Below are 7,137 nucleotides of genomic sequence, written 5' to 3'. Positions count from 1 at the left end.
CTCCTGCTTCCATCCGGGACGAGGACATTGTTGCTTCGATCCACGAGGCGGCCCGCTCTCCCGCAAAATGGTAGCTCGACGACGTTTCTGCTCTTTTTACCGGTCGGGCAGCGGGGAGGGAGAGGGCCTCCGCACCCCCGGTGCGCACTATGTCGATAGCGGTGCGCCACGAGTCGAGATAGTTTGGGGAGAACTCGAGAACTCTATTTTCGGCGCGTCGAACGATGAATTGGAATCGCGGTCGAGCGTTCCAATGCTGGCTTTTAGAGATGATTGTTTAAACATTTTTTTCACTGTTGTTCACGCAGGGAAAATGATTGAAATCTCTGTTCAAAGGGGGGAGAAGAGGGGTTCAAATTCATCGATCATGGCTGTTGGACGTGATCAACCAATTCGAGAATCTTGGACGGGGCCGAATCAATCGTCGATTCCATCGTTTTCCTGACGGACGAAGTGGCGAGGTCGATTACAAAAGAATTTACGAACTCTTCTCTCCGCGGATGCTCGATTCTCTCGACCCTCTCCACGCCTCGTCCATCGATCGCCTCTTCTGTTTATTCCCAAGTGGGGGCGTGAGGAGGGAGGGGCGAGGGGGGGAGCGTTTCGGGCGCTAATCCGATAATTTCGATCGACACCGGATGTCTCGCGTGCTCGATGATCCGAATGATGGCGAATTGCAAAACGAGATTATTCGATCGCGGATCTCGACTCGATGCGAACGATTCCACGGCCGGCGAAACCTATCGTTTCGCACAGCGTGCTCGTTTTCGATCTTCTTTCACCGCGTGTGTTTAAACATAATTCGTGGAAAATTGTCGAATACCTTGGTGGAACGTTGGAAAACGACTTTAGCGAGACGGCCATTGATTCGTTTGTAGGACGGATGCAATTGCGCTCCTGGTGGACGTCGCTTTTCTTCTTTAGAAATTAACGAGTCACGTGAAGAAAGATTGTGCGGATTGTTTTGTAACGTTCTTGGAACGATTTCACTTTTAACTCGACTATTGCATTCATGAATAATGATTGTGCGGATATCTTCTAAAAAAGAAAAGAAAGAAAGAAAGAAAGAAAGAAAGAAAAGTAAAGGTAAAAGAAAAAAAAAAAACACGATGGAGAATTCAAACACGGTGTAATTCCAGTAAAGTTTAACGCAAAAAAAGGAAAAAAAAAGAAAAAAAAAATGTTACGCATACATAGAGCGTAAGAGTGTTTATTATAGTTAACAGAGAAATAAAGAGTGTGTGTTTACTTATATTTGAGAGAAAAACAATATAAATTTATTATATCTCTTTTGCGTGTTCTATTCAAATTTTGCGTAAACATCTCTCTACAATATCCTAATTACCATATTCTTTCTCTCGAAAAGATTTCGATGAGAAATTCTCAAAAATTCAATTTTATTGAGAATAGTGAAAAAAAAAAAAAGAAAAAAAAAATATTACTTTGCAAGAAAATGTTTTCACCTTCCTCCGAAAATTGCAAATCTAGACAAGAATCCGAAGAATCGTTCCGAAACGACGACGATGATTCTCCGACTGTTTATCACGAGGAAGATTTATTTCCCCTCGAGCACGTGCTGACTCCCTGCGCACGGACCAGGGTCGCGACAGATATTGTTGTACGCGTCGTTGGAACATGTAACGTATGAATATCTAATGCACCCTATCCACAATTAAATTCGGACAATATGTTTTGTTTCGGGAGGGGCGAACCACCCTCGAGGAGCCTCGAGAGGGGTTCGGTGAATCAGGGTCCTTTCCCTTCGGGGATCCTCCATCGTTGAATAACAGCCCCAAGTGTAAATCTCACGCTGTACACGCCGATACGACGAGTGCACGATAATAACTTTCGTGCAAATCTGCGCCAGACCGCAGCCTCTTCTCCGTTCGCTTCACCGCTTCCACGTTGAAATTCCACGTGTGGGGAATGGGGGAGTGACGATCGCCTTCATCGCCTTATCTCTTGCCAACACGGAAGAGAAAGTTTTGAGAATTTTTTCGTAGGAAAAAGACGGTAAATTTTAGATCCTCGTCTGCGCGGGACGATCGAATCGAGACAGAGAAGAAACAGAGATTTCAATCTGAAAGAGGGAAATTTTAAAACAGCGATAGATCGAACGTGAAATTGGCTATTATTGGGATAAATACGAAACTCGATTCGATAAGTGCCGTTAACGTGCAGGAAGTAGCGTTCGAGGTGAAACCTGTTACTCTAATCGCAACCTGTTCAACCTCCGGCTAATATATCGATATGTCGGATTTGTAATCGAAAATCTTTCGATTTCCTGTTAAGACTGATTGGCCAAAAATTGTCCCTCCATAATTCATCCGAAGGAAACTTTCTCTTCCGTGGCAACAAGCACGCCAACCAAACCAACGATTTGTTCAAAACAGAGACGAAAACGCGGCCAGAGAATACAAAATCCTTATTGTCCGGGCGACAATGAGCCACCAGTCGAAGAGTATCCTCTCCCCCAAACAGCCACTGTTCGCCGTCCAGGTCGTCGAGGAGGCCATTCCCATTTTCCCTGGAAACTATGCATCCCATCCCACCTGTCCCGTGGCTCTAAGGTGGAAACAACCGTGTTATCCTATCCCATTGTCTCCCGCAGTTTTGTGGTGATGAGTCGAATCGCAAACGAGATCCTGCTGGGGGACAAAAGACGGCCACCAGTCCTTGTATCGGGCAAGATCTCTTTGAGCGAGGAGACGATGTTTAACGAAGTTTTGAAGAAACTTTTATTATGGATTCTACCTCTGTCAAAGGTAAGAATCGAGGGGTGGGGCTAATCGGAAGGAACCACCCGCGGAAGAGATCTCTTCCTTTGCTGCTGATCCGTCTCTAAAATCGATGTTGCTGCTGCTTCTTCTTCGTGTCGTCTCTCTCTCTCTCTTGCCTTTCCAACCTATTGTCTTTCCTTTTGGCGAAGGAGCAGGTGTCGCGCGCGAGAGAGAGACGACGAGACAATGGCGACACAATGGACGACCACCGGTAAAATTTAGCTCGTTCAAAAGGGCACGAGGAATAGTCGATGGCGCAGCGGGTGTCGTCCTTTTTCGGCGGTATTGCCTCGGTGGCTCGCTCGTTTCCGCCTTTTGCTGGTCCCCAACCGAACAACACGCTTGTAACAATTTAATAAAAATGAGCGGCTTTCCGAAGAATGGCTGCTGTTTTTCGAGCTTCGAGGGGACGGGGGGGGGGGGGCGGTTGGACTTCCAGGAATCTTGTTCAAGCGACAAGATTATTATTATTTCTTCTTATTAAATTTCTCTTAATCACCGACGACTCGAATGCAAAATTGTCCTCGTCGCAAAATCTCAAACTCGAAACCCCCCCAAATTCTCCGCGTCATCGCCGAGATTGACGCGAAAACAGCACTCGCGCCATAAATTGTTCGCCGAAAATCACCGATCACCCCGATTGTCGGGCGTTTGTTCGCGACGTTTGGTCGACTCCAGGATGATCGGTGGCCTACAGGTGTTCCAGGCTTGGCCAACCGCCTAAATAATTAATAACATCCGAGCGACAAATCCCGGAAGCGGCGGCGTGTACGCGTCGGGCGAGGAACAAAGGGGAAGAGGAGGGTTAATGGCCGGCTAATGCTCGCGCTAAGCCCTTTAAAAGCGGCCGACAGGATCCATTTAGGATCGTTCTGCCACCTTACTTACATGCGAATTTGCACCTACAAAAGCCTCCCTATCCGATCTCTCTCCTCAGGGCGGGGGGGTTGAAAGTCCGCGTGTTTTTCTCGCTCATTACTCAGGGGAAGAAGAGGCGTCGTTAAAGCTGGCCGATCAACCGGAACAAGCTGCGTTGTCGCCATTCTTTCCAACCCCTTCCTTCGATTAATGCACAATGGGACGGATGGTTTTCGAAGGAAAAACGAGGTTCGTCTCTTTCCGTTTTCGAGGAAACAGGGGGTGGATGATATATTCTTTCTTCCTTTCTTTCTTTCTTGTCGAGTTTCGAGCGAATTGAATTCGTAAGAAAGACTCAGCTGGCGGGGTAAATAATTTCTTTATTTGTTCGCGAGAAACGATTGCAAGGATTGTCGAATGTTTAACCAGAGAGATGTATATTTTTTTCGGTTTATTGTTCTGTTATTTTGATACGACATGCGGGCGACACCGTTTTCGATAAAAATCCGCGCTCGATGGATCGTAGAAAAGAAGTTCGTACGGAACGAGGGATATTATCGTTCGCCAAATTTCCATCATTCCTCTCCGATCTTCTCCACGAAAATTTCTATTTCTTAACGAAGCAAAGATCCCCTTCCCCATCGGCTTCATTTTCCTCGACGCTCGTTTCGACCGACCGACGGGTGAAAGGAATCGGGGGTGTAGGGAAAGACTCTGCGGAGAAAGGAGGAGGGAGGAGGCAAGTTCACCTATTTTCGCGTCACGGTGCGCGAAGAAAAGGGCCGTGCTTGCATCCGCGAGAAACACAATGGGACGGCGAATAAACCAGACGAATGGCGGGCGACGACGACGACAACCGCGCCAACAATGAGGAAAAAAATCTTCGACCCCCTCCCTCAGCCAACCAACCCTCTCCCCTCGCCGCACTCTTTCCCCGATACGTGGAATTGATGGATGAGAATACGACGACACGAATTCAGAATACACCACCGGTTGGGTGTATTCCCAGCGCGGAATACACGAACGGCTCTCAAGCTTTTAGCCCAGGCAAATAAATCGCGGGTTGCACGGGAGGCGACGCTCGCTGGATAAATTCCCCTCCTCCTCTCTTCGATTCTTCCGCCGCCCTAGCTCTCTCTTTTTCCGTCGCCGCGCGTTTTCTTTCGCGCTCTTCTTTCCACCCCCTCAGTCGGGGTGTCACACCTTACGGCGCTGACGTGTGCCGCCTACTCGAGAAGAATCCCGCATTTGTGTACAAGGGATGTACACAGGGATCCATACTGTTGTTGCCGCTTCCGTCGAATTTTCGGTCGGAGAACCTTTCTCTGCAAATAAACGTGTAAACGTGTATGCATACTGCGTATGTATGTATATATATATATATGTGTGTATGCGTCGAAGCGTAATGCAGGCTCGGGTGTTTGGTTTCTGGTTGTTGAGGAGAATTTGGGAGAATTGAGCGGAGCGTAGATAAGATTGATTAATCGTTTTTCCTTTGTTTTGTTCCAAAGATCATATAAGTCGAAGTCGGTTTGTCTAGTTTCTATCGTATTTCTATCGTGTAACTGTTTCAACGTGTAGATACTTCGGGGCGAGAATTTTCGAAGACGACATCGAACGAAAAATCGCGGGGATCGTGGAAGAAAAGAGGGGAGAAAGGAGGAAATTACCGTCTCTTTTCGCGCAGAGGTGTATGTAGACGAAGGGCAGACACGTGCTGGCCGAGAAAGAAATCCCGGATAAGCCGAATTCGGGTTCAGCCGGAGAAGGATGGCTTCTCTTTAGCCGGTCACTCGGCTACGTAATACGTAAAACGTCTTTCGTCGCGCGATCACAGGCTCTCTCCACCGGATCCGGATTCCCGGCCGAAATTAAGCCCGTATCCTGCGGGATCCGCTTACGATATTATCGAATCCTCGCGGCTACGGTTGGCCACCTTTTCGTCCCGGTTTCTCGCCGATCTTCTCCCCCTGTTCCCTCATTCTTTGTCCGCCGCAGCCCAAGAGGATCGTGATAATGTTCATTTCGCTTCGAGAGCAGAAAGACAGATTCGAGCAAATGATATCGCGGCATCTGCTTGATATCGATCGAGAGTTAAGAATAAAGATACAACGATCCATTGATCCTGTATACACAACCCCGACGCTCTTCGAAAAAGAATAGAAATCGCGGAAATCGATCGTAATCATGGCGAGAGAAACGAACGAACGAAAAATACGCTCCTTCCGAATTATCCTATCCTTGTAGAACGACGGGGACGCAAGCCAGGGCACAACATTCGGGACAAACATTCGCGACGAATTGAAAATACCTTTCCCCTAAAAAAAAAATTTCCCTTTTTTTTTTTATTTTCTTCTCACGCACAATGCCGATTCCGAAAATATCCGGGTCTCGTCTCTCCCCCTCCCCTCCCCGCTGGAAACGAACGAAATGCAAATGGCAGGGAGCGAATGGCGGAACTTGGTTCTCTTCGGACCTAGATCCCGGTCTCTACCCTCCTCCTCCCCCTCCCTCCTCGGCCTATCCTAGTCGATTTCGAACGCCGTTGGAAAACCGTGGAAAACGCGGTGCGCGCGACAACAAAACGCGTCCCAACGGCGCTTTCACCGCGTTCACCGTCCACGTAATACATCTCCTATTTTTTTCTCTCCCCTCCCCCTCCTTTCTCCTTCCCCGCATCGGGGAAAATCCGATTCAGGGGGCGCCTTCGCCTGTGTATTTCCATCCGACCTGCGCGCGTGTATTCCGTCTATCCGCGCGCGCGAGAAGCCACGGCGGCGCATCTCGGGACATCTCATTACGCCCGAAGAAAGGAAGTCGAAGCCACCGAGGGAGGGAGGGAGGGAGAGAGAGAGAGAGGGAGGGATCGCAGGGTGAAGGATCTCCTCCGCTGTCATTTAGTCCCGGTGCACAATGGGCCGGGCCGTCTGCTATCCGATTGTTTGGCTACATTTTTTTTCCCACAAAGGAGGAAGGGAGGGAGGTGTGCGAGGCGAGAGAGAGAGAGAGAGAGAGAGAGTCAAACCGAGTCACTCGATCGCCAATTGACTGACGTTATCGGTACATCTTCCAGATTAGGAGGATCGGTTAGAATGTTAGGGGATAACCTCGGTGCATTGATCCATTATTCCGCTCGGAATAGGGATGTATTGCTTCCTCCGGTCATCATTCTGGAGGGAGTAAGGAGTGTTGGTATGGGTATAGAGAGAGAGAGAGAGAGAGAGAGTTTTTCTGCCCGAATGCTGGGGTAGGTTTCTTGGTTTTTCAATTGATCGGTATCCGGTGTATAGTGTACTTTTGTATTTTTGCATTCGAATTTATCGTACTCCTAGAGATAACATTTAATAACATTAAACCTACCGACATTTCATGTATACCTATTCCTACCATGAGCGGTGAAATGACCGGTGCAAAGAAAAACATTTGTATCTTAATATGGAAAGAGATTTTAGCTAATTGGATATTAATAAATGTAATATTTTTCTGGTGCTACCTATAA

Source organism: Apis florea, unplaced genomic scaffold (assembly GCF_048593485.1).
Source record: "Apis florea isolate Af1SG1 unplaced genomic scaffold, ASM4859348v1 contig_3811_pilon, whole genome shotgun sequence".
Classification (NCBI taxonomy): domain Eukaryota; kingdom Metazoa; phylum Arthropoda; class Insecta; order Hymenoptera; family Apidae; genus Apis; species Apis florea.
Note: the sequence above shows the minus strand (reverse complement) of the source record.